This window comes from Corvus kubaryi, unplaced genomic scaffold (assembly GCF_017639235.1).
Source record: "Corvus kubaryi isolate FWS band 111438036 unplaced genomic scaffold, C.kubaryi_AGA036_p1.0 136, whole genome shotgun sequence".
Lineage (NCBI taxonomy): Eukaryota > Metazoa > Chordata > Aves > Passeriformes > Corvidae > Corvus > Corvus kubaryi.
The window spans coordinates 1,876,478-1,903,709 of record NW_024580670.1 but is presented as its reverse complement, the minus strand read 5'-3'; the positions used below and the strand labels follow the sequence as shown (position 1 = coordinate 1,903,709).

The following is a 27,232-nucleotide window of genomic DNA, read 5'->3' as shown; positions in this document are numbered from 1 at the left end:
TGTGCTCTGCACTTACACAATGGCCACAGCTTGTCCTCAAGTGTCTGAGCATGGAGAGGGATTTGAGAGGATTCCTAAAGGGAGAAGGATGAGGAGATTTCGGGGCAAAAATAGATGCCAAAAACACCCAAAAGGCCGTTATGAAGAATTATTAGTCAGTCCTTGATAAAGAAATAGAAAAGCAGGGGTAAGCAGCAGGACAAACCCATACTACAAATACATCAGCCTTAAAAAACTGCTGCTTGAAGACAGTCTGATAGAACAAATCACCTTTTTCCTCCTTTTTCTTCAAACCAGTGGAAAGTATTGCTCCAAACCACTTCATTAATATCAGATCAGCTGCAAAAGACATTTTAGAAGCAGCTAATTACCAAACCTCTGATCAATATGCAGTTGGATGAAGGTTGTAGTTCTCTGCCTGCAGGTTCCAGACCTCAGCTCCAAATACGTTCTTCAGAGTCCTTGAATAACTCATTTTCTTCACAATTCCCCTCATTATTTATTAATTACTGTTATTCTGAATTCTGGATCACCATCATTTCCTCAAGCAGGAGCATAATTTTTCCTTCTCTTATCAAAACAGAGTGAGGAACTCGAGTACCTGTCCCCAGGGTTTGAGTGTTCCCCCTTTTCTCCAAGCCAGGAGCTCTCTCTGGGACCCAGTTTCCCCCCTACTCAGAGCTTATATGGATCCAGAAGAGATTTATGTGAGATCCTCAAAGTCTTCAGTGTTTTCTCTTTAGAAATTCCTGCCCAGGGCGTTTGGTTTCAGCTGAGATAATGAAATTCAAAGAGATCCCGACCTGGCAGGAGCTGGCCATGCAGGGAAGGTGTTTTGTCAGAACAAGCAGCACTTTAACCACCAGGACATTTTTTCTGCACATCCACAATTCCAGAGGGATTCTGTACCTGTGGTCCCAGGGCTGGTCAAGCATCTGACTGCAACTCCCCGAGCTTCCCAACAGCTGTGGCCAGAGCTCCTCTGGCAGCTTTGCCATCAGAGCTGTGTCAATTAGGGGCATGGAAATTCATCCTGCTGGGTGCCTTCCTTATGGAAACAAGTTATTACATGGAGGTTCAACTAATGTGAGCATAAAAAAATGATCTCTTTCCTAAGAGAGAGGACAGATGGTTTTTCCTCCTTGTGAAGGGCTGGTTTTTCAACACAAGCTGCCTCTCCAGTGGAGAGGAGGGGGGGAATCATCTCTTAATTACTGCTCCACGGGTTGAAAGCACATTCTTGGAGCAGAAGGTATTAGATGGAGTTTTCTTACACCAAAGTCAGACATAAAAAAGAAATCACACAACTGTTTTGGTTAATGTGAGGAAAATTTAAATTAAAAAACCCCACTAGAGTTGGGTGATTCTTCCCCACTTTACACCACAGTGCAAGAACAACCCGAATCAAGGCCAGAGTCTGTTTTCTTAGGAGGTGAAACACAAACACCCAAAGAATTAAGTGACAATTCCTTCATGTTCCTGAGTTATGGATTAGAAAAATCATCTGAGCAGTGCTGATCAATGGGAACTTCAAAAAGAAACACAGCCCATCCATTACAGTTCCTCCCAATTACATCCTTCTGCTGAGAACTGCATTTTATCTACCTTCCAGGCTTCAAAAAAGAGGGAGCAGGATTTTAAAAAACAGCTTCTAGGAGAGTTTTACCTTTTTATTGAATTTAAACACCACAGGACTGGTTAAATTGGGAATAAATTCTGACCTGCTGGTGCTACCTGTGAAATGGAAGCACCGTTTTCAAACAAAAATCAGAAACATCTCAAAGCTGTTGGTTTTTCTGATCATTTTCTTTCCTTCTTGCTCAGACTTCTTCAACAAATTTTGTCTAAATCCACTATAATCATTTTGAGTAAGCTGAAAATCATTTACCTGGTTTTGCTGGGTGAATTGTGGGTCTTCATCAGGTTATTTCAGCCTACTGAGCTCCCAGGACCTGGTTTTGGAGAGGAGTTTGGGATTGTTCCCGTCTTTCTCCTGGGAAGCACAGAGAAATGTGACTCCATCCTTCTCCCTCCATCAGCCAACCCAAAGGCCTCATTAAAGTGGAGAATCCCACCTGAAGCCAGGAGAACACTGGAAAACAGGGAAAACAGCAGCAGCATCTCCCGAGCGTTGGTACTTTTCCATTGTGGGGTTTTTTACCTCCTGCCCATCGAGTGCCCAGCAGCTCCCAGCATTCCCAAATGTCCTGTTGAGCCTGATCTGGATGGTAATTCCCAAACCTGCCCCACACTCCCTGTTCAAGGAGGAGCTCTCTGAGCCCTTCAGAGGGTTGAGGAGTAGTTCTGCACACAAAGCAGTGAATTCTCTCATGCTTTTCCTTCAGCTCAGGGCTGATCCTGGCGCACCAAGGCGAGATCAGCAGCATTTCCCTTCTCCCTGCCTTTGGAATTCACCGAGGCTGCTGCTGCTCACAGCCCCTTGGTGACCAGGCTGCTTTAACTGCCAGCAGCTCTGAATTAGCTGATGTGATCTTTAAAGATCATTCCCCAGTCCCCCCTCTCACTGCAGGGTAACTACGGAATCCCCCCCAGTTATCCGGAATTAGCCAGGGCTTTGTTTGGTTTGCAGGGCACAGATAACAAAAGATTCCACTCAGGAAATCATGTACCAATTATCTCTGAAATTAGGCTGCACACAGGGGACTGCTGAGCTGGCTCGAAAAAATTACATTTTTTTTTATCCACTCCCACTCCTGCCTCCTTCTCCCAGACCACCTCGACACCTCCCACATCATTATTTATTTCTGTTATAATTTGTCCTCACACAGCCCCAACACCCAAAGAGCTCAACCCCCCCCAGAGAAGGCAATTCTGGAGATCCGCTCTCAGTGTCAGGTGTCTGCTCTGGGGTTTGTCCATCACCGCCACACCAGGTACCGAGTCCATGGGAGCTGTCACACGTGGGGGGTTTGGGGAAAGGCAGAGCCAGCACAGCTGGGCTGCAGCAGCCTCAGGGGTTCAGTGCATCCACAGAGTCACAGAATCCTTCAGGCTGGAAAAGCCCTCCAAGTCCAGCCTTCACCCAAATACCTTCTGCCCACTAAACCATATCAAAAAGTGCCTCATGACTCGTTTTGGAACACAAAACCCCCAAGCAGACTCAGTTTGTCCTGGCTGGATGCAGTGGCCTGCACCTCATGCCCAATTCCTCAACCTCTTACAAACTTCTAAGCACAAGCCTTTGAGCAAAACAGGATTCCAGTAAAAACTCTGTTCCAGCATCTTTGTAGAGGTAAAAGGAGCAGATTCCTTTTGGCACCAGCAGAAAGAACAGCTGAATGTTCTTCAGCAGTGGCTGATTAATGCTTTTCATTCAAAAATCATTTAGTTCAAAGGAATAAAACTGTTCTTGAAGCTCCTGCAAGGCAGAATGTTTTGCCCAGTTGCAAAGCTGTGTCTCACTAATGGTAGCTGCATTTGGCCAGTACTGAGGTCACTTCCTTTCCTTTTATTATAATTATTTCCCTGGGAAAAGTCAGAGCAGTAAGTGTGAGCATTCCACGTAAATAAATGTCTATTACAATTATTAATTTAAAAAAGAAAGATGTATTTTAACAGAGCAAACCAGGTGCCAACAATAGAGCTGCCTCCTTATGATCTAGATTTGATTTTCATGAAAACAGAAGTGAAGGTTTGCACTTGCAGCGCCTGACAGGGATCACAGCACACCCACCCTGGCCCAAACATCCCCAGAATACAGATGGGGTGCTCTGGGCCCATCTAAGTGACAACAATCTCGTTCTCCACAGCTTCCCAAACCTGCCAATCCCATGCACCATCCCATTAAGGACGATCTCACTTGGAAATCACGTCTGGGTTGGGTGGCTGCCCGTGTGGAAAAGCTACTTTGCATCCCGGGGTTAATGGATTGCTTCATGGAAATCAGGAAAAATGCAAGTTCCTATTTCATCCTGCAGGGAGGGAGGTTGTTTGTGGGGTTTTTAACAGGAAAAGCTGCAGCCTGAGGGTCTGCAGCGTCAGCAGCTCCCAGGGGATGAGCTGGACCAGGGCCTGACCAGCACTGGACACAGCAACCTCCCAGGAAAACGTCCAAGCGCTGCTTTCCCTGACTCAGCCATCCCTCAGCACTGAGCAAAGGGGCATTTTTCTTCAAAAGACCATTATTTGGATAAATCAAGCGTGGCACTGCAGTGTCAGGGCAGAGCAGGAGGTCCAGGCAGCAGAGGAAGGACAGGACAGAGCCACGGGAAAGACAAAACACCCAACAGCATCTGTGCTGTGGATCTCTTCCAGGAAGAGAAAGCTGATTTGAGCATTTAGTTCTTTACATCCTACCAGCCCGAGTCCTTTTGGGTATTTTTAATTGCACAAAGCATTTTTCTGCTCCTTCCAAAATGCTCTTTCTGTGGAAAGCACCGATGAAGCACCAGAGAGGTGTCTGTGTTCCAGCAGGTCTGGAGCAGCCCTGCACCCTTCCCATCCATGTCTGCTGCTCCTGAGTCCCTGCCAGCACTCAGGGAGGAGGGGAGAGCCTGCCAGACCCATCCTGCCTGGGTTTGATGGCACAGGAGCCGCTGAGGATGTTTGTGAATGAAGCTCCAGCTGCAGGTTGTGGCTCCACAGGCACAGAGACCCTGAGCACCCAATGTCTGTTCAACAACAAGATGAGGCAAAGCTCTGCGCCACCTGGAGCAGCCTTTTCTGGGGGGTTCAGGATGGCAGCAGACAGCCCTGCTCACCCTGGTGCTGTGCCTGGCTGGTTTACACCCTTACCTCGGAGTCTGGCTGGGAAATGAAGATGTTCTTTCATAATCCCCACCTGGGAAAATCCCCTCCTGCCCAGCTCCTGGCTGCTCCTCACACCAAAGGAGCCTCGGGCTCAGGTGTCACTTTGTGATGCCTGTGACAGGAAAACCTGGGTGAAACAGCGGGTTGCAAAATTGGTCTGGGGGGCAATCGGTCTGCAAGGATCATTTCTGCGAGTCCTTAGCACTGAGAAACATTTCAGAGAGTTCAATCCCAGCCCTGTTAGCACTGAGCGTGACAAAAGCTGGAAAGAACCTGCCTGGCCTGTCCCTGGTGGCTCCCGCAGTGCGAGGAGGTGGCTGTGGGTTGTGACTTGTGCTGCACTGCTCAGGCATTACAAGTGCAGATCCTGCACAGAGTCGGGCTGCACATGCTGGGTTTTTACCTGTCACTTGCCATAACAGCTCCCAGCTCTGGGCATTTTTCTAACAGCAAACTGGGTTGTCAAAGAAATAAATGTTTATACGGCACGTTGGAGTTATCACTGGAGTAAATCAGGTGATTTTGGGGGAAAAATAGGAGTGGAAGTTATCTACGGGCATGGCAATTTGAGAGATCCTTCTTCCCCGAGTACCTGAGACAGCCCTTCTTGCAGGGAATTTCTCTGGAAGCTCAGCACACTCACCCCAGACCCCAGGCTGGTTCCATACCACTGCTTTTGGTCTTTAATCACTCCAGACACACAACTCCCACTGATACCAGCACAGGTTTTACATTCTTGCAAAATCAGCTTTTGTTTGTTTGTTTGTTTTTTGGGGTTTTTTTCCTACAGCAAAATCACACACTCAGCTTCAGGGGGAACTGGGTGGCAAAACCCCAGTGAAAATCCCGGGCAAGTCTCCCTTTTGACCTGCCTCAAAATTAAAAATATAATAAATAGCACTCAGCTAAGGAAATGCTGTAAGGCTGCAGAGCAATGAGTGGGATCCTTGCTTTGGGCACAATGTGGAGGAAAATAGGTGCATATAAATACACTTTTAAAACATCAAGATTCATGGATGAACTGAAAACAAAGACTTCCTACATTCCCACAGAGCATCCCACACACAGACACGAGGCTTCTGAATTTGGGTTAGAAGCATTGAAGAGGAAATGTTTATATTCCTGCATCTTCTATGAAACCTGTTTTAGAATGAAACAAGAAGGGTGGAGAGGGACTTTTTACAGGGGATGGAGTGACAGGACAAGGGGTAAGGACTTTTAACTGCCAGAGGACAGGGCTGGATGGGATATTGGGAAGGAATCCTTCCCTGGGAGGGTGGGCAGGCCCTGGCACAGGGTGCCCAGAGCAGCTGGGACTGCCCCTGGATCCCTGGCAGTGCCCAAGGCCAGGCTGGACACTGGGGCTTGGAGCAGCCTGGGACAGTGGAAGGTGTCCCTGCCCATGGCACTGGGTGGAATGGGATGAACTTTCAGGTCCCTTCCAACCCAAACCATTCTGGGATTCTGGGATTTGAACATCTGTTTAAACTCTGAGCATGGAGCAGCTCCAAGGAAGTAAAACCAGTTTATGGCACAGTGGGGCAGGATCTGTGTGTGCTCCTGGATTGTGCTGGGAGTAGGATCTGTGTGTGGCCCTGGATAAACCCAGGTTATCTGAGGCAGCAGCACTTCTCTGCCCTCACCCAGCTCTGCGGAACACAACGAGGAGCTCGTTAATTAAGGTTATCAAGTTCCCTTGCACGGCCTGGCTTTCAGTGCAGGGGAGACGAGGCTCTCCCAGCTCAGCTGATTTATGGCATCCTCAGGGCATTTTGCTCCTGCGTCCAGAGCCCAACTTTTCCTTTTTTGTAAGCAATCCCAAAGTTTGACCTGCGGTGGCCTCGGCGTTGTCCTGGCACTGCCCTGTGGGTGCAGGTCCTGTCACACAGAGCCAGCAGGGGATGCTCTGCTGCGTTCCTGCCCTGTGGAAGCTGTAGGGATATTGCCATCCCCTCCCAGTGCCACCCTTGGGCAGCTTGGCGTCCTCTGGAATGCCAGGCTCTCCCCAGGAGAGCAGGAAATAGTTCTCCCCTTCTATATTTTTGTCCTTACTAAGCTATAACCTTGTTCTTGGAAAAAATCTCTTACTCCACGAGTTATCCCTGTGGGTAGAAAAACGACCCTTTTTTTTTTTTTCTAAAAATAAACCAGCCTGACAGAAATTCATGAGTTTATCAAATTTTTGAGAGACCAAAAAACTCTTAAACATAACTTAGGATCCCATTTTCCTGCTGCAGTTTCTCAGCCCTGCTAGAAGCTGGAGATATTGGAGTGTGGAACAGAGATATTCCCAAATTTATTGTCGGCCTGACAATGATTATGTAGCCCATTGAGATGGAGTGGTGTGATTTAGTGGTTTGGAGGCATTTGTCAGGGTTGATGGATGCATCTGGTGATTCAGGCAATGAAAATGTGAGATTTCCAGCCGGTGGGAGATAAAGGAAGCTGCCTGATACACGGGGTTATGGCAGGGGCTATAGAAGCATATAAACTTTTATTTGTTTCTCATTTAGAGTTTTAGAGGGAGATGGGAAGGAAGATCCACTTCAGCTGGCTCTGCAGGGTGCAGCTAAAGAGGCTGTGGAGAGAGGGTGTTTCCTGACTAATCTTTGACTTTCTTGTGTGCCTGGTTTCTCACTTGTCACCACTCACCTGCCCAGGGCATCCAGGTGGGTGCACTCAGGGAGACCTCGTGGGGATCTCCAGGCTCCCCCAGCATTTCCAGCTCTGCAGAAAGACATGGAAATACTGATTTTCTCATTTGCCTGCTGTAGAGCATGCTAAGGTTTGATAGGAAGCCAGCTGGAAATGGGAAATTGCCTTTAGATGGGTCCAAAATATGGGCGTTTTCTTAGGCAAAATGAGTTAAACGAGCTTTTGAAATTCCAGCCACATCCAGACAATTTACATCTCTTTTTGGTTTCAAGTTCACAGATAGAAACAAGTTCTTAGGAAAACAAGGTATTTTGAGGTGTGTTTTATATTGAATTTGAACACAAATCCCAGATTGGTTCGGGTTGGGAGGGACCCTAAAGCCCATCCAGTGCCACCCCCTGCCATGGCAGGGACACCTTCCACTGTCCCAGGCTGCTCCAAGCCCCAATGTCCAGCCTGGCCTTGGGCACTGCCAGGGATCCAGGGGCAGCCACAGCTGCTCTGGGCACCCTGTGCCAGGGCCTCAAGAAAAATATTTCCCATAACTGAATCAGGTGTGAAACACCAGGCAAAGGGAATCCAGAGCAGAGGCAGTTTAAGGCAAAAAGAAAGGAAATTGAGGATCCTGTTGCTTCAAGAGCAGTGAAGAACACGCCTTACTTCACTGATGGGTATTTCTGAGTCAATTATGTGCCAGTGCTGCTCTATCTTCCTGGAATATTTTATTCTTTAGCTTTCAGATGGAAATACTCCATTTTTAATGAAGATATATAACTATACGTATTTTACCTTATGATTTTTAGAGTTTCCAAGGAAAATACATTCCATTCATACTCAGGAGAAGCAAACCCATGCTCTGCTTTAGCTGAATCCCAAGCTCAGCTCTCACTTAACAAAACCAGCCTGAGCTGAGCTAGAGCATCAATCCATAGAGAAGTACTTAGGAGGAATAAATTGATTTTCTCATTGCTCTATGTTGGCTAAAAATTATTCGATTATGTATTTAGCTGCTAATGGAAACTCATTAGTAGATTTTCATTTCATGCTTGTTTGCACCTGCAATCCATTTTTCCCTGTCCAAAGCACTGTTTCATTTCGGTTCCGTGCTATAAATTTCCCTGCATATAAACTGATAAGCGTCAGCCAAAATTCAGTGTACGTGGTCTGAAATAGCTCAGGGCCATTGCTCTCACATCAGCATCATTACAGCAGCAGATCCCTGGTGATTCAGGGGTGCTTGTTACCGTGTGTATCGATGGCCTAACTTGCCTCGTTGTTGACTCATTAACTTTGTTATCCTCGTTAGTGTCAGCTCCTTGACGCTGTCCTGTTGGCTTCGTGCTCCCTGAAGCCCCACGGGGCTCCTGGGCATCCTTTTAACCCAAAGATGGGACATGCCCAGCGTCAGGAGGGCAGGAGTGAGGGGGCTCCTTCAGGGCTCCCTCCTTCCCACTCCCTGCTTGTCTGTGGGATGCGATTTCAATCACGTTCAATCGAACATAACCCCTTGCTTCATTTGCAGGGAGATGTTGTTATCTGTGGGAATAGCTCCCAGTTCCCAGCCAAATCCACAACACTGAGCACAACGTGCCCAGTTTGAACTCTTCCTCCCCATCCTTCTCCAGCTTCCTGATGGGTTTGTGCCTTTGGCATCTGCAGGAGGTGCAGCACAAGGAATCAGGCCGTGCTTCCCTCGGATCTGCTTCCACCTCCCACTCAGAAATCCTGTCCAGTTTAGGCTTAGCTCTGCCTTCCCTTCTGCCCTTTCATCTCCCTCGTGGGAGACAGAGACCAGCTCAATCCCAGCCAGACCCCACACAAGTGAAAAGCAGAGCCCCAACTTGTCCCTTCAAGCAATCCCAGCTTAGTCCCAGACCACCCTGAGCTGCAGCACTGGACGTGGCTGGAAAGGCTCCTGCTGGGAGCAACTGGAAATAAGGAGTGCAGAGATCAGAGGTGCAGGAGTGGCAGATGACCAGAACCTGCTCACTGAGCTGCTGGGCATTTTATTTTAGAGTAATCCCCATCCAGGTTAGTGAAGCAGAACCTGATCACAATAATTATGTCACATTTTGTTTTCATAGGAAGAAATTAATAAGTTGTTCAACTTCAGCAGAATTACTCTGAATTGATCCAAATATGAGAACTCACTCTCAGTGTTGTGTACTGGTGCAGCCCCCACACAGAAAAATGCATTTGCTGTAAAAATATCTGTTTTATCAGGTAGCTCAACCCTCTGGGGTCTGCCTGCATCCCCCACCCGAGTAACTGAGAGCAGGAACAGGTCTGAATGTGCTTGTTAAGTGGGCCTGATCAATACAAATCTATTTCTCAATTAAGTAGAAGATCCTGGTGTATGTGTATTGCCTGCAGGCCAAAAGAGTTCAGAGGAAAACTGGATTCCAGAATACAAAGTTGTGTTGTTTTTGCTCTGTCTTTTAAATGAGCTTTACCAGCATGCAACTGCAATCCTTGTGAACTCTGCAGATTAAATTTCCTTGCAGTAATGACCACTAGGAATTAGTGAAATGTTAATCTTCCCACCTGCTGTGTATGATTATACATGAGTCTAATCAACCTGATTACAAAAGAAAGTAATTTCTGCTTTTACAGGGGTTTTTTGTTGTTGTCTGCTTTAGTTCTTCCTGAGGAACTGTGAAACTCCTTACCCTGTATTTTAAAGCAAAAATGATGATTAAATTAAAATGTGTAAAGGGGAGCAATGGAGGCTGATAGTAATTGCTTTACAAGAGATACAGTAATTGATGCTCTGAGGATTTATTTCAGAGCATGGAAGTGAATTAGGAACCTGCTTTATCTGGATTTGCATCGCTCTGATGAAGTCACTGCGTCTTTGTGTGTTGGTTTTTAGCTAAACTGTTCTTAATGAGAATGCTAATAATTACAGTGGCACTAAACTGTTTTAGGGACACAAGAGGATGAGAGCAACATTTTGATTTCATTTAAAACCACGGTCACCTTTCTGCTGCCAACCCTGAAGTGATGGGAGAAGGAGGAAATGCACCTGAATCCATCGGAGATTGGATCCATCCAACTCCTAGCTGCACTGGTGGGAGATTGTAAAGACAAGCTAAAAAGCTACATCTGATTGCATTTCTTGGGTCAAAGCTTTGTTAAGGCTGGGTCCACACACCTGGGGAGCAGGTACTGCAGTGAAGAGAGGCTTTCCAAGTCAGAGATCAGGAAAATCAGTGTACAGATACCTGAAAGTACAAGGAATGTAGGGTAAGCCACAGCAAAAGTTATCCTGCTTCATCCAGCAGTCAAACCCACAGCTTTCTGAGTAGCCACAAACCCCAGAACACCTGAACTGCACCCCCTGCTTGCCCACTGCATGGGAACACCTGGGATAATCCCTGGGTTCAAAATCATAATACCCAACCATCTGATCAAGATATGGCTGCCACTAACCCCAAACCATTCCAGGCCTGATGAGCATCACTCCACAGGCAGGTTTAATATTCCCAGAGCAATGAGATGCCAAATGTGCCCCTGGTGTTCCCAGCACTGCCTGGGAAGAGCTGGTGGGGGATCTCCATGGTGACAGCGTGTGTCACATCCCTGAGTTACCTGAGTGATCATTCCCATCCTTTCATCTGATCCTCACTTTTCATCTTTGCCTCGGAGTGCGCTGGGCTCCTAATGGAGAGGAATTGACAAACATCCTCAGAGGAAAAGCAATTTTTTTCTCATCTACACTCCTGAAGCTTAATTCAAGTAACAGCTTTTGCAGGACGAGCTGTTCATGGAAGTCGGGAATTTGCCTTTGACACGCATAGATTGGGCTGGTGAAGGGTAAAAATTACCTTGCTGAATACATCCCCAAAAACCTCGAAAAAAGCCCCTTCCTCCAAACCTGTGCCTGGGGCAGTCCCAGCTCTCCCACACCCCCAAGTCTTCCCAGCCCTGCTTCTCCCAGTGCAGAAATCCCACTGGAGAACCTCTGCTCTTCCTCATTTCTGGGTATGGCACAGAAAATGAACTTGGCTGAATCCAGGCCTTTCAGGAGTTGCAATTTGGAGAAAAATCCTGCTGAGATGTCCAAGCAATCTGTCACCCTGTGGCAGGAGTGATGCATGTTGATTTTGGAGGGTGCCACAGCTGCAACACAGCGAAGCCAGAATTCCCTGGACTCTGCCGTGGCTGCTCCCTCTCCCTCCTCCTCGCACTCTCTAACTTTGCTCTTACTAGAAAAGCTGAACATTTTCCAGCTTGGCTCATTAAAATCTTCCATACCTTAAACAGTCTGGGTTCTCTCATGCTTCAGGTTGTACAGGAATATCCTTGGGAGATGAACCCCAAGGCCGTGAAGGGAATCTTGGAGATGGGAGACCGATAGCCCAGCCGGGGCATCCAGCGAGCTCAGCAGCGTGAGACACTGGGGCGTGTGGCAAGGCAGGGGTAAAGACCATTCAGATGGGGTTTTCAGCTGTGAAACTGCTCCTGAGACACTCTCTGAGCCTCTCATGAGGGCAGAGGGAGGCCAGCCTTGGTGTGTGTGACGTTCTGGGGCACAGGGACTTATAGCTGTGCAGCCACCCACCCACCCACTGCCTGCCTTTTTGGGGTTTAAGCTATTTCTTCCTGGCGAAATAAATACAATAGACCATAAAGTGCTGTTCCCAGCACGCTGCAGTCCCCTGCTCCCCCTCCCAGCACAGTCCCTGTTATCTAACACCTGGTAGGGGATTTAAAAGGAACTCTTCATCTCATTTCATACATTAGTGCTAAGTTTAGCTTCTGTAGGTAACAGTTTCTGTTTGAACTAATAAAGAGGTATGTTTAGAATCTCAGGGGCACACTCTCTGCTCATTTGAAACAAATGAGGATTATATAAGGAGGAACAGGAGCTACAAATAGGATTCATAAAATTAATTGGCTCTAAGCTGCAGTGGAGTGGAGGCATTAAAAGTGATGAGTGGCCACGGCGTGCCCGTTCCCCTTGGACAGCCTGGGGACAGCAGGGCCAGGCCTGGCCAGCCTGGAGCACTCAGGACTCAGTTCCTGCAGAGCCAGCAGCCCTGGCACCACTGCCATGCTCCCAAAGGCTCTCCAAGAGCTCCACCTTGTCCCCATTTATGTGGCCCCACAGCAGCTCTGCCTCCCAAAGGGGCAGGGATGCTGCAGCCAAAGCCTGGAGCACCACCCGCAGGTTCTGCACCCTGCAGAGAACCCCCACATGGCTCCTGATGGACCCCAAAATCACAGCTCTGCCTCAGCAGCCACATGAAGTGAAAACCACACTTCATTTGGCCACAAGTGCCAGCCCAGCTGCCAGAATTCCTGCGCACAAACCCAGGGCTGCCTGTGCCCTGCTCCCCCTGCTCCAGCTCCTGTTTCCAGCCCAACAAACAATGCTCCATGTATTGATCATATCAAATGCTGCAAAATCCATCTGAGGAGAGCCTGGCATTCCTTGCAGGAGCCTGTCTGCTCCCTGCTCCTGGGATACTCTGGGACAGGGGCAGGGCAGGGGCTTCTCCACTGAGCCCCCTGCAGCCCCTGGCTGCAGGATCACTTCCAGCTGCCACACTCGAATGAGCTTCAGCAGAACCTTGAGCTGGACCCCCTAACTGCATTTAAAGCACCCTATGTTTTTGTACATACAGATCTTCTGAAATACTTTCCACATGTTCTCCCGTTCCAGAGTTGTCTTCAGTCACAGAGCACTAAGTGCATTAAATTCAGTTCCCATCACAAAACCCAGCCTGAATTAGGCTCCAAGTGTCCTTTTAATTGCAAAGCATTATAAAAACTCCCCCTAAGCACTGCCATACAAACAGAAAATAAGTCAAAGGCCTCAGGAAGCTGCTGCAGGAGCTGGCTTTGCAGAGGAGCAGGACCTCTGGCATAGCTCTGAACAGGCAGCCCTGGATGTGTCCTGAACATCCCGGCTGAGATCCGTGGAGTTTGCACACAGAGACTCCATAATCAGCCAGAAGTTAAAATAAATGGAAGCAAAACTTCTCTTGCACCTAGTTAATACCAGTAGTAGTGGCAACTCCTTGTGTTTCCGAGGGCTGTCCCTCCACTCCCATGCGCTGTGTGGTGCTTCACACTGCTTGAAGAGTCCCCAGAGAGCCACCCACTCTGCCTGGGCTCTGTTGCTGTTCACACCCAGATTTAGGAGCAGCAGTGATCACTTCAATACATTTTTCAAAAGAACTGGGCCATGCATGTGTTTTTTAGATTATCCCACAGCACAAGCTAAGATTAAAATCTCCCTCTAGATTTCACAGTGTCTGGGAGTCTTGCAGCTCTCCAGACGCGGCTTCTATTTCAAGAGACGAACCCTCTCGCTGCTGATAATGTTCTATTCTCAGGTGGCACCTGCTCCTCAGTGCCACGCCCGCACGGAGTAAGTGGGGAGGGAGCTGCTGGCAGCTCGCCGTGTACGGGGGATCAACACCAGCATCACTCCCGAGGGAAGGGGGAGCCGGAGTGTCACAACCCAGTGTGGCACCAACCCAGCGTGGCACCAACCCAGCGTGGCACCAACCCAGCGTGGCACCCACTGCTGCTGCTGGGAATCACACTGGCACTCCCACCTCGTGCAGCTTGGGTCATGCTTGTCAAAACAGGCGTTCGCTTATGTACCTGCTGTCATAAAGTCAGCCAAAATCACTTCTTCCCCTGTAGGAAAAATATTTTCATATCAAAGTTTTTCCGTTTTTCAAACATTATTTTTGGCAGACATTACAAAAGACAAAGTGATCTTGCAGTGATACTTTATACAGTGCCATATCTGGGGGAAATAAAACCCCTGCCTAAATGTGTGTGTCAGTGTAAACACACAGCATTTAACACCGAACTGATAAAAATCTTGCGAAACATCCCTGATGTTTTGAAATTTCCCTGAAGTGTCAAACTCGTCACACATCTCACCAACGGCCATTATATCACTTGGTGGGCCTTAGGCTTCAAGGAAAATGAATTTAAAAGTAAATTTTTGGGAAGAAAGCAGTGGGAGAGTCTTCAGGATGTCACTGGAACACGGCCATCCTTGAGGGACGTTAGCAGGAATCACAGGCCATCAAACTTGAGGTGAGTGAGATGGGTGAGTCACCCCCATGACAACTTTTGAGATGCTCTACAGATGGAAAGGGGAAAATAGGGATATTTTGCATGCGTGATAGAAAGACAAGTAAATGTCGAAGGAAAAACCCACTGCAGCTGGGGAAGGGGTGTCCTGTTGGAACCAACCAAAAGTCACACCCTGTCTCACCTCAGGAAATGCAGCCTGTGTTTGCCAGCTGGCCAAAAGCAAGAGGAGGGACAGAACATTCCTCAGGGCTGGAAGGAGCCCTGGAGGCAATTCCATGTCCCACCTCTCCTGTGTGGGGTTGGGTGGGTCATGCAGCTGAGTCTCAGGAACACCTCTGGTGTCATCACAGCGTCATCCAGGCTGGAAAAGACTTCTGAGGTCATCAGGTCCATCAACCCAGCAGCACCACGTTCACCACCAAACAACTTCCTCAAGTGCCACATTCAGGTTTCTTTAAACACTTCCAAGGATGGTGACTCCACCAGTTCCCTGTTCCAATGCCTGACAACTCTTTCCATGAAGAAATTTCCCCTAATACCCCATCTAAACCTCCCCTGGCACAACATGAGGCCGTTTCCTCTCCTCCTGTCCCTCATTACCTGGGAGAAAACACTGACAGGATCCCAAAGAGCCCAGTCCCCTGAGTGCCCCCAGCCAGGGCTCTGATCGCCCAGAACAGCCCAATATTCCCCCGTGGCACCATGCCAGCTGTGGAACCGCATCCAAACAGACAGAAAGCAGCATGTGGCACCTTAAATTCAGCTGAACACCCTGTGCACTTCCTCACCCAAAGTAGGTGACCCATTTTCCACACGTTTTGTTGGAGCATTTCATTTTCCAACCCTTCCTCCTGGAGGGCACAGGGCACAGCGAGTGTTTTCCTACAGAAATGGGCTTGTTCTGCAGCCCTGTGCAGCACAGCCACGTAACCTCTCATCCTGCCCCCACCACAGCTCATCCATCAACAGCTCAACCATCCCTGAGTGTTTGGGGAGCCCAGGATCCAGGTTCTGCTCCAGAGCAAAGCCAGCAGTGCCTCCTCACCCAGCCTCTCCACACACACAGCCCTGTGCAAACACATTTATGGGTTCTGAACGTGTGTCTTCAGCTGGAACCTCAGAGGCAAGAGCAGGGGGTTGATCTGGGGGTGACAAAAGCCTCGTGGCATTTCCTAGATAGAATGAAACCCGAGTTTAGCAATTATTCATAGCCTTACACACGTTCTTGCAGACAGTCGAGCTGACTTGGCAGACTGGAGCTAATTGGGTTTACAGTAGAATGAAGCTTTGATTGAAGTGCTTCGCCTCAAAAAAATATTCCACATCCCCCCACACCCCTGCTAACATTACTCTGGAGCATGTAAAACAACCACCCCACATCTTAGCAAAGGAGAAATGCAGGATTTTTAGTGCTTTACCAAGCAAAGACCCACAAGTGAATAATTTGGAGTGTTTGATGTGCTGTATTCTGATCCATAATTCAGCAGCGGCACAAGGGCTGCGTGAGCCTGACATTTCAGGCTGCTTTTGAAGTTCATGAAACCCCTGCAGTCACCAAGGGGAGGGATCCTGCTCGGGAAGCCAAGGTGGGCACTGAACAAAAGGTGGGAAGAAAAAGGCTCCAAAGCTAATGCACAAAAACCTTGGAGAACGTAAATGAATGTAGCCTCGAGTTTACTGAGTAAATAATTCAAATTCTACCGTGGTGATTTATGAAAATAAAAAGACATATTTAATGAGCCCAGCAGGCAGCAGGTGCCTCTATTTTAACATGTTAAAGGCAAAAATCAAAAGGCAGAAGCTTTTTCCTGTTTCATGGTCACAGTTTAAAATAAAAGTCTTCCCTGTGCTTCAGGGATGTGCTGTGCTCAGCAGTTTTGCTGCTGCAGGGAGGGTCCTGTGAATGCTCCCATCGCCGTTTGTGCTGGGGGCTCCAATTTCCACACAGCCACATGGAGAACCCTGCCAGGCCTTCTGGGCAGGCCATGGGCAGGGACACCCATCTGTCCAGGTGCTCCAAGCCTCGTCTGGGTGCTCCAAACCCCAATGTCCAGCCTGGCCTTGGGCACTGCCAGGGATCCAGGGGCAGCCCCAGCTGCTCTGGGCACCCTGTGCCAGGGCCTGCCCTCCCTCACTGTAAAAAATTTCTTCCTTCTAACTACTCCAAATCTGCCCTTTTTTAGTTCAAAACATCTCTCTTGATGGACTTTTATTTGTGTTGTGTTTCATCCCCTTTCTGTCTGGAGAAGTTTTGGGACAACCAGCACCTGGAGAGGAGTGGCCTGGCTCTGAGTTCATGCTGGGCACGATTTCATCCCCTCAGGGACAGCCCCTTAAATTCAGCAAGGTTTAGGGGCAGGTAGCAGATGGCATTTATTAAAACAGGCTTAAAAGAAATCACAGAGAAGGGAACATTGAGGTGGAAACCCCACTGACCTGAGCAAGGTGGGGAAGGAGCTATGCCACATATGCTCCCTGCCCTCACTTCTTCTGCCTCTCTTATTTATTCGATGTTTCAGAAGGAAAATCCAGTGTTCAAAGCTGATGTTTCATCAATCAGCATCCGTGGGGCCAGGCTGTGCCAACATCCCCACCTTCTCCATCGACTCCCACATGGCTCGTTGGGAAAAACGCCTAATTAACAGGAGAAAATGAGATTTTTAGGAAGCAAACCTTCTGACTTCCGCGGAGGCAACGTGTGCTACATCACAAGAGGTGCTGAGCACAGGCAGAGAGGGACTTTGAAGGGAAACTGCTGCCTCAGAGTGCTGTGAACTCTCAGAGGTTTAGACTTCAAAATTCCACATTTCACGCTGCATAGCCCGGCAGCCTGACAGACGGTTTCCCCCGGAGAGGCCGGGGAAGGAGCCCTGCCGCACTCACACAACGCTCTGTCGGATCAAAACACCCAGCAGACAGTGATGGCACACCAGAGCAGCTTTCCAGCTGTTAAACCCAGCCCCTTGCCCCTCTCCAGATGTGAGCCAGGGTAATTCACCCCGCCCGCGTTAATGAACCGCTGCTTTGGGACCCTGGGGCAGGCAGAGGGGCTGGGGATTCACATGGGGCTTTGAGAACAAAACAGAGTCAAAACTCCTCTGAAAACCCCATATAAAGGTGGGAGTGCAGCCATGCAGCCTGTTCATGGTGCAGTGAGGGACAGCTGGGCCAGGGAGTCCCTGAGTGCCCTGCACACAAATCCTGGAATGGCTTGGGTTGGGAGGGGCCTCAGAGCCCATCCAGTGCCACCCCTGCCATGGGCAGGGACACCTCCCACTGTCCCAGGCTGCTCCAAGCCCCAATGTCCAGCCTGGCCTTGGGCACTGCCAGGGATCATCCAGGGGCAGCCCCAGCTGCTCTGGGCACCCTGTGCCAGTGAGGGTTTTGTGTCTGGCTCATGTAAGACTGAACCAAGCCATGACCTTGCAAAGAGGGAGGTTATTTAGTGCAAGGACAGGAGAGGTAGGAATGACATGGCCAGTGTGCCTTCTCTCTGGAATGAGAGGCCAGGGAGAGCCTTCCCAGAGGTGTGGGAGTGGTAAACCACACGGAATGCTCCACAAGCTCCAGGGAAAAGCAGTGAGCTGTTTCCACCAGATGTAGATTCCCACTCCCCACATCAATCCCCGGCACAGGAAATCAGCCCTGCAGCCCTTCCACAAGTGTATCACATCCTCAATGAGCTCCCTCCCCGAATTTGCAGCTGCAGAGGGAGGTGGCACCAGGCAGAAGCCCCTGAGCAGGGGACATGGATCCATCACCCTGGGTCCCACTTCCCGACTCCAGCACCCAGCCGGGGACTCACGGCCACCACGGCGTGTCACCCACAGCTGTTGCCATGGCAACTGGAAATCATTAAAAATAAATAAACTCATTTTCATGACACAACTCATAGAGTGCCTGGCTTCTGCCAGGAGTTTGAATTTGGCCTGTTTGGATAATTTGATGGGATGCCACAAGTGAGGGCCTGATCTGAAACCACAAGTCATTTTTCTCCTTGGAAGAGTGGATAACTGAGTCTATTAATCCAACAATACATTTAAGCTGAGTTATTGTGACAAGGGACTTCCATTATCCATTTCATCGAGTTGCAAACTGTCAGAATAAATCTCAGGGGGCTCAGGAAAAAAGCTGCCTGCCTTTGTTGGCTGTTTTTATATGCCACAACAGTTTAATTTGGTTCACTTTAGCTCATGATACTGTACAACTCTACAGGGGAAAGCTCACAGGGAACCTACTACAGAAAATGGCAACTTTATGGTCATCAAAGTTTTTTTTAAAAAGAGCCAGGACAGCAAAGTTTGACCACCTTGACATTGACTTCAGTGACCCTTTTTCTTATACATTTCAGTTTTTAACTATAAATGGTTCTCCCTTTGGAATCAGTATTTCCAAATTAAAAAGTGCTTTCTTAAAGCTCTGCTTTCATCTTGCAAAACAAGTTGGCTTAACCAGTTAAAACTCTTATAACCAGAAATTAATCAACATAAAGCATAAAATGGAAGCAGAGTATCCAGCTTAAGATGTCAAACTGGAATTCAGAAGGTGGGATTCCATTTTAGGGCTCTAGCAGTGACTTAGCTACAAGGCAACTTATTCTCCCACCAGTTCTGCAGATGATGGTAAATCTTAATTATCCTTTATTTGCTTGTTTTGTAATTAAAGCTGTTCTAGAAGAAAATTATTTATTGATGTAACTGGTAGCTGGCCATGAAGTTGGGAGGGCAGACAGGTTGAAGGTGCAACAGAGGAGAAGGAGGAAGAGAAGGAAGGAGGAGAAGGAAGGAGGAGAAGGAGGAGGAGAAGGAGGAGGAGAAGGAGGAAGAGAAGGAGGAAGAGAAGGAGGAAGAGAAGGAGGAAGAGAAGGAGGAAGAGAAGGAGGAGCCAGTGTCACTCATGGCCTGAAAAGCAGACATGGAAACTTCCCAGTGAATTCCAGCCCCCGTGTGCTCCCAGCCAGCCATGAAGGAGGAGGTGCCACCATGCCAAGAGCTGCCTGGGGAGTTTGTTTTTCATCTGTCCCCACAGCTGCAGCCCTGGCCAGTCCCCCAGAGAACGGGACCTTTGTGGTTTCTCCTGCAGCACTGACACTTTAACCCCTGTCCAGCCCTTGGTTGTCAATTATTCCCCTCAAGTTTCATTTCAAAGCTGCTGTGAGCTGCAGGAAGCCCAGAGAGAGGCAGATACACACACAATAACACCCCCTACACTCTAATTACAGCCTTGCAGATAAATATTAGTTTTGAGAAGTGAATTTTAAAGGTTTTTAAGCAGTGCTCAAAGCTGGCTGTACTCCCATGCAAAACACGCAGCAGTTCAACACCCAAGTGCACTGGAGGGAAAAAATAATGAAATCAAACTCAAGAGTTTCTGGAGGGCAGATAAAACCCCTGGCTGGGAGGCAGCAGGGTCCCAGCTCTGGATTTGGAGGGCAGGTGACATTAATGGCACTGGGGAGGCTCTGCCAGGGCAGCTGCAGCTCCCTGAGCCAGGCACCCCAGCCTGGATGGACACACAGACCTGTGGCTTTCAGGCTGTGAAAGGAAAAGGGGCTGTGCTCTGTTCTGGGTTGAAACCAATATTTTGGCCAGCCCCAGTTCATAGAATCTCTCACTTCATGCATCCAGGGGCAAGGACAAAGGGAAAAATCTGTCTTAAAGTCCTTCACATCTTGGATTGATTTCTTTAAAAGGGATTCGCTAAGAAATAAACATTGTGACTTCAACTGCTTTTAATTCCACCCTCTCAGCACTATTGCTGGGAAACAATGAAAACTCTAATTCCTGCTCTTGCCCAAAATCATCCTTTGGTCTCAGGAGGTGGTCGGCAGCTCAGTACAAAATGTCAGTGTCACAACTTCACAGCTCCAGCCTGCTTTTGATCAGATCTGGGGAGTGAGAAGAGATGCAATACGCTCCTTCCTTTACTGTCACTGCAGAGTATTCATTAGCTTTAATTATTTTTTAGGTTCTAGGGGGAACCATTAAAAAAATTAATCACAAATGGAAGGAACAGCAGCCGTATGTGGCCATAAAAAAACAATAAAGCATTTTAGGATCCACACGTTTTATGATTTACACTCCAAACAGGACCAGAGGTAGCATATGGTGATTGCCATAAAGTAACATTTATTATAAAAACACAGAGATTTATCTCCCAGCTTGGTTGGATGTGAGAAGTTACATTTACTTTAACTGATATTCAAATTGTTGTAATACCAGAACTTGGGGGGGGGTTCTTTGTACCAAGTCAGGTTAGTACAAACCTGAGCTTGTTTTTCCTGTAAATACATCCTTTAGCAGAATGTTTTACACTGATTCCAGCTGACCTGTTCACATCCCTGGATGCAGGAAGGGTTTGGACATAGGTCAGCTCCTGCTCTGGGGCACCAACTGTGTCACCAGCTCTGGGCTCATCTGTGGCCAACAGAAGGTGCCACCTCTGACTGCAGCACTGGGCTCCACGTGCCCAAAAGGACCCTCCCATCAGTTCAAGGTTTGCTTTAATTTCAGCATCTCCAGCCTAGTAAATACCTAATTAATAACTATAAACAGGCTGTTATTTTCAGTGTAAATGAGAAAAGTAACAGGTAAAATTACCACCTCAGTTTGTTCTTGCTGGCTGAACGTAGGGAGGAACATCACAAAAAGCAGGAATTTACAGCAGAGACACACCTCCAAGAAGGTGGCACAAATATTATGGAGTGTTCCTATTAAAATCTGGAAATGATGGAATTTTTACACCTTGAGGAACAGGACAGGACACACCCATTAGGGAAGGTGATGGCACAGGGCTGGCTGGCCCCGGGGGGGTATGTGACAGTTCCCCTGGCTGCGTCCCATGGACAACATCAATCCCTGCTGCAGCACAGAATCCCACTGGATTTCGATCCTGACACCCACCAGGGAAGAGGCTCTCGGGGCACAGCCAAGTTCTGTTTCCAGGGGCTATGGAAGGGAATTTTGAATTCAGCACTAATGGACTCAAGTGGAACTGCCTCAAAAAATAACCACAAATAAAGGAGTGCTGGATGGCAATCACCTATCCTCCTTTACTTACTGTTCAATTCAATATTTTTAATTCCCCCAGTCCAACCCGGAGCAACCTACACCAATATCCTTAAATGTCAGCACAGACACAGTCCCTGCTGGCACGAGGATGCTGCTGGGGAAGGGCTGGCTTCAGGAAGGCACAGCCAAGGCTGAGAGCAGGGACAGGGAGTGTCTCACCCCTCCCCATTGTTCAGGACTAAACCATCCCATCTTCCAGGTCTAAGGAGAAAAGTTCCAGTGCTGAGGGTTCCTCTGACAGCCCCTCTGCTGCTCCTCCTGGCTTTGCAGCCTCCTCTTTTCCCTCTCCAGTCTGATCGTGTTTGAAGTCTGGGAGGCAAAAAGGTCAAAGTTGTAAAATAACTGCGGTCTCCTCCTCCTTCCCTTCCCTCCAGCTCCAGGGAAATGCAAGGAGTGGGTTTCCAGTTCCTCTAAAGGAAAGGTAATTGTTCTGCCTCACCCTTGCCAGCGAGGTAGGAACCACATTCCCACCCCCACAGAGACCCCTCTCCTTGTCTTGCAGTGAACTTCTTCATGCTCAGGTCTGCTGACACTCAGCTGCAAACAGAGATAATGGAACAGAGCTAAAAACCATCACCTTTAGCCTCTCCTCCAAAAAAAACCTGCACAGACAGACAAACCAACACAACCTTCCTTAAAAAATGGTCAAAATTAACATTAGAAAGTGCTGAGGATGATGAATGCTTCCTTCAGACCACACCGTGCTGCTCCTGTGAGTGCTGTGAAGCTCCTGCTCCGTGCCAGCACAGATACAACAGTGGCACACACAGGGCAGGTCCCAGGCCGACAGGAATCCCTGTCTCCAGTGGAATTCCAGTGGCTGTGGAGAGTAGGGAGTGACAGGACTGGGGTATTTATTTCAATTAAGTAGTATAAAGCATCAGATCCAAACAGAGCTGAAGGCGAGGGATTTGGTTATTTGGAATTATCCTGCATTAGAATTACACTGGCTCTATAGCTCTATATTGTACTCAGACATTATATGGAATTAGTCACAACAGGGAGAAAGAATCAATCAGTCCTGGCTAAGGAATTGAGATAATAATGACTCATTTGACGAGATTGCTCTGGAAAATTAATAATGACGGCGGTAATTACTAACCTGGGATGGCTGCAGTGCTCATTATTCTCCTTTTGCTCCATTGAATGTTAAGTATTATGAAGACATTTGTTGGAGAGCTTTGTCTGCAGCTTTTCATCACAGCAAGGGCTCAGAGGTCTGAGATCCATCCTCCTTTTACACCTCCTGGGACAGCACCCCAAACCCACTGGAATATTTGATCTATGGCACAGACAGCAGCACATGAATTAATGGGAAGGGTTAATTGGTTGCTGGTTATTGGTAAGGGTTCATGTCCGACCTGTGGCACCTCTGCAGCCTTTGCTCCCCTGCACCCAGGACCTGGCTTTCACTCCTTTGGCCAGTGCTGATGCATCACAAAGACCTCCCTGTTTCATTAACTGCTTTATTACCCCAGTGCCAGAGATCCGTATTTGTGCTGAAAACAGCTAAAATTGGCCCCTTTTCCAGCCCATCAAACCCCTCCTCCATCGGAGACACCCCAGAGTCCCAGGGAGCAGCAGCTCCTCCCCAGGACCAGAGTGATGCCGAGGGCTGCAGACATCTCGAGCTCATCCAGGGCACCTCAGGGATAGAAAATGTTCTTTAATACAACCACGGAGAGAGGCTGGCTCCAAAGAGCCACGAGTGAGTAACAATGAGGCCATTGAGCAGCTGTGCTCTCAAACAGCTGCTCCACACCCCCAGAGTGCCCTGCAGGATTTGTTTGTGTTTGAAGTGGCTCTGCAGAGGGTTCCCCTTCTGTTGAAGGTCCTGGAACAGGCAGGAGAAGGAAAAAGAAGTTCCTTATAAATGTTGAAGGGAAATAAATTTCTAATTTTCTGAACAAGGCTGAGGTTTCTCAGAGCAGCAGCTCTCTGCCTGGACTGAGGGATTTTGAACCCTTCTTCAGCTTTCCCAATTATTCCCATTTTTATGCCAAATTCTTTTTCCCAAAATTACTTTTGGCCCGGCCCATTGTGCCCCTGGAACAGCCTGGATTACAAAAGTCCAGCCACACAATCGGAGCAATATACTTCTACCTTAAAACCCCAGTTTTTCTTTTAAACCTCTTTTTGCCCATTGTCAGAGCAGATCCTGGTTCCTGATGATACAGAAATCCACACCCCAGAGGAAGTGGGATTCGGATCTGCTCCCCAGGGCTGGTACCTCATGATCCAGTGGTTTTTTTAATTTATTTAATTAATGCAGGAGTGAAACAATACCCACATGGGCTACATGTGCTGAGTTAGCTCTGCCCACTGCCTAATATTTAAAAAATAACCACAACTAGAGCTCACCTTTAGCACTTCTCATTTAATTTCACAGTATTTAAGAGAAAAGGTCAGTGAAATTAAATGAGATGCGTCAACTCAACAGGAACCCAAGAATTACATAGGAGGTTTTACAGCCTCTAACCCAGCAGGACAATGTGAGCAGAGACCTATTTCCAGAGCCAGCACATCCATCCTACTACCTCCAAGCCCTGATTCCAGCCCCACAGGTGACCACTGCCTTTCCTGAAGGATTCAAGAGCAAACAGAGCTTTCCCAAAGAATTTAGGACACCGTCCTGCTGGATGTTGAGCTCTTTGGGGCATCAGCATGGAGCTGCTTCTTACCAAACTCTTCTCACCATCAGTGCTCCCAACAGGATAGGATTTATTTGGGAGTCTGACTTCAGCTCTGAGTGCTGAAAATAAGTGGACTAAGGAGGTGGGAAATCCACCTGTGCAAGGCCAGGGATGCAGAGGCTGTTCTGCAACACAGATGCCTCTCCCAGCAACACATTAAATCTCAGCTGCACTCAGCCAGGACTGAAATAGTCCTTTATAGAGTCCCCTCCACCTGGGGATGTCACCTGCGAGCACATTTCAAGAGCAAGCCCAAATTTAGTGCCCTTGCCATCTTGCCTGGCTCCAGCACTCCAAATGATCCATGCCTGCTCCTGCATGGCCTCCTCCAGAGTAAACAGAGGCACCAAATTTCTGTTCACAAGTGCAGGCAAGCTCCGAGAGTTAATTATTGTAATTACCCATTGAACAGACTCCGAATGCTAATCTATTATAAAGTGGCCTGTTAATTGGTGTTAAACTGCCATTAACCTGCCATCTCCCGTGTTTCCAAGCTGACCTGGAGCACAGCACCGTGGAAAACCCAATCCATTTCTCATCCCTGGCAATCACCGAGTGCAGATGTGGAGAAGAATTAGGAAAAAAGTCTACACACCTGGAACTGAAATTATTGTAACAAAGGGAAACACCATTCTGCTGCTTTGAATTCCAGTCTTTTGGTAGTGTAGCACTGTGGTTGTCCATGGCTTTCCATGGAATGCTTTGTGCCATGCTCCCTCTGGCACAAAGTGTCCATGGTCTCTCCAGGAACTGGGCTCTGCCAGGCTGGACTGGCATTGCCAGCAGGGCACTGACTCTATTCCTGAGCTGCAAATCTGCAGGTGGAGCAGATTCCCTATGGAGCCAAGGCCTTCCCCACCGTGGGAGTCTCCCTGCCCCAGCCCACCAAGCTCAGCTGTGCTACCAGGGGGGCTCCAGACCTGGTCCTGCAGAGCATCCACATCCAAACCCAGCAGGATCAGCACAACCCCCTCCCCCCCCCCACCAGGCCCCTGAACCACTTCAAAATCATCCAGAGCTGCCCTGTAGGAGATCCTGGAAAAACAGGGGCACGTGTCAGTTTGTCTTTTCCATCTCCGCCTTCAGCCACTCCAGCTGACGAGTCTCTGCCTGGGCTTTAATTTATAGAAGTGGTGACAAAAGGTTGGCTCAGGTACTCCTCAGAGGTCAGTTATAAAATCCTGGTGCCCACCAGGGCAGTGAACTTCCACTTAAATCTGCTGCAAGAGGGAGAGCTGGAATTTCCATTTCAGACACCCATCAGGGGAGGCAGCTCTGCTGACTGGTCTCTTCCCAAAAACTCTCACTGAAGTGGCTTGACCTGCCAGAGCCTTTCTCAGGTTATCTCACTCGACTGACAGTTATCTAGACTAAGAGTTCTCTGTTCTCATTTTATATAACCAACTGTAAAAGTTCATGGGAACTTAAAGTGACCTTTAGAAAGTCCCAAAATTATTCATTTCCTGAAAAATTCCCCATTACTCACCAGCACATCGCCTTCCTCTCCATGTGAGATCCCACTGCCCCCACTTCAGCATCCCTCACCAGACGAGACAGGACAGAATTTCCCAATTTAAAAGATGTGCAGGAGTTTGAAGAGAGTGAAGAGTTTGAAGAGGGGAGCAGTGAATTTTTTATATGCTAGTCCAAACTCCTTGGTGTTCAGTTACCTTTAAACCAGGTCTAGGATATTAGAGAAGGAAAATAGGGGTCAGTTAACCAGAAATCCTGTGGAAACAGAGACTTGCCCTGTCCTGAGACTCTTCCCACGACGTTTTAGTGATAACTAGGGAAACAAAGCCTTTGTCATTTAGGATTACCTCCATTCCTTGTACTCCTTGCCAGGGCAGGGCTGTTGTTGCAGCTCATTTATGTCATTTTTCACTTTCCTTCCAGAATCCTTCCATCACCTGCCTTGGCATGTTGAACTCCTCACCAGACTGTCCTGAGAAGTACAAAAAGCAAAGAAGTAAAACCTGTGGTGCCATCAATAATAAACACAGGAAGCTCCTAGATGTGAGAATCCATCTCATTCAATGTCTTCTGCTGTTGGTGGTTATTATTCCTCCATTCAGGCTTTTCCGAGACACCTATTCATCACTTTCTTTCCTGGCGCTGGCAGCTTGCCTAAGTCCACCTGCTTGAGCCTCCTGTCTCCTCTTCCTCAAAAAAAATGTGCAGATCTTCTCTTTGATACCATTTACTGCCACTCAGATGCTTGCCCACAGGAAATTCTCATTTATTTGAGTCCGCAGAGGCCCTGTTACATTGACAAACTGATCCCTGTGGCAACCAGCCATTCCTTTTCCTTGGGAGCAGGTAGGCTGAGGCCAACATCACCTCTGGGCAGAAAACATAACCCCAGAATTGCCCATCAGCAGTGTCAGCACTTCCACCTGAGCTGGAAGTGAAGTTGATTCTCAGTTCTGATGCCAATCCTGGCTCTGGGTGTCACTTCCCATCCTGGGAATTATGTTCTTGGAGCAGCTGCTGCACAAAGCCCCACACCTGTGTGTGTTTCACACCTTCCAGCTGCCACTGGGACCAGTGACCAGGATTTTTGGTAGGAGATTAGAGACCTGTCAGTCCCTGGCTCTCTCATCCAGCCCTATCACACACAGAATTTATTGTTGCTGGGATACTGGCAGCATACGTTTTGCTTGGCTTATCTTTTACTCTTCAGTGTTACATATTCCCTGTCTTTTCTCAAACTCCCTCATTACTATTCCATCGATTTCTCACACCTGCACAGCCCCTCTGGTTTCCCTCGTGCTCTCTCTGCCTTATTTTCTGCCAGTGACTTCAAATTCTGCTTGAGTGTATGTTCCTTTTACAGCAAGAGAGGAAAAGAAACCTATCCAGATGGGAAGCTGCCTCTTCTGCTAGGGAAAATGAACTCTACAAGCTTTGAACTACAGGAATTTCCTGGCTGGGCTCAGGGAGGACAGACAAGCGTGATCATAAAAATCCCAGAATGGT

The 27,232-nt window shown here is 48.1% G+C and overlaps 1 long non-coding RNA gene across 1 annotated transcript in view; it reads right to left on the bottom strand.

Moving 5' to 3' along the window:
* Positions 1-27,232, bottom strand: part of LOC121657638 — a 129,149-nt gene that overhangs the window by 4,482 nt on the left and 97,435 nt on the right. Inside the window, exons 9-16 of the long non-coding RNA XR_006013679.1 lie at positions 26,074-26,198; positions 25,740-25,936; positions 22,663-22,842; positions 16,927-17,124; positions 11,017-11,085; positions 10,580-10,649; positions 7,423-7,497; positions 1,889-4,882 (exon numbers count right to left, since the gene is read on the bottom strand). This is a non-coding gene — a long non-coding RNA (uncharacterized LOC121657638). The remainder of the gene's footprint in view (positions 1-1,888; positions 4,883-7,422; positions 7,498-10,579; positions 10,650-11,016; positions 11,086-16,926; positions 17,125-22,662; positions 22,843-25,739; positions 25,937-26,073; positions 26,199-27,232) is intronic.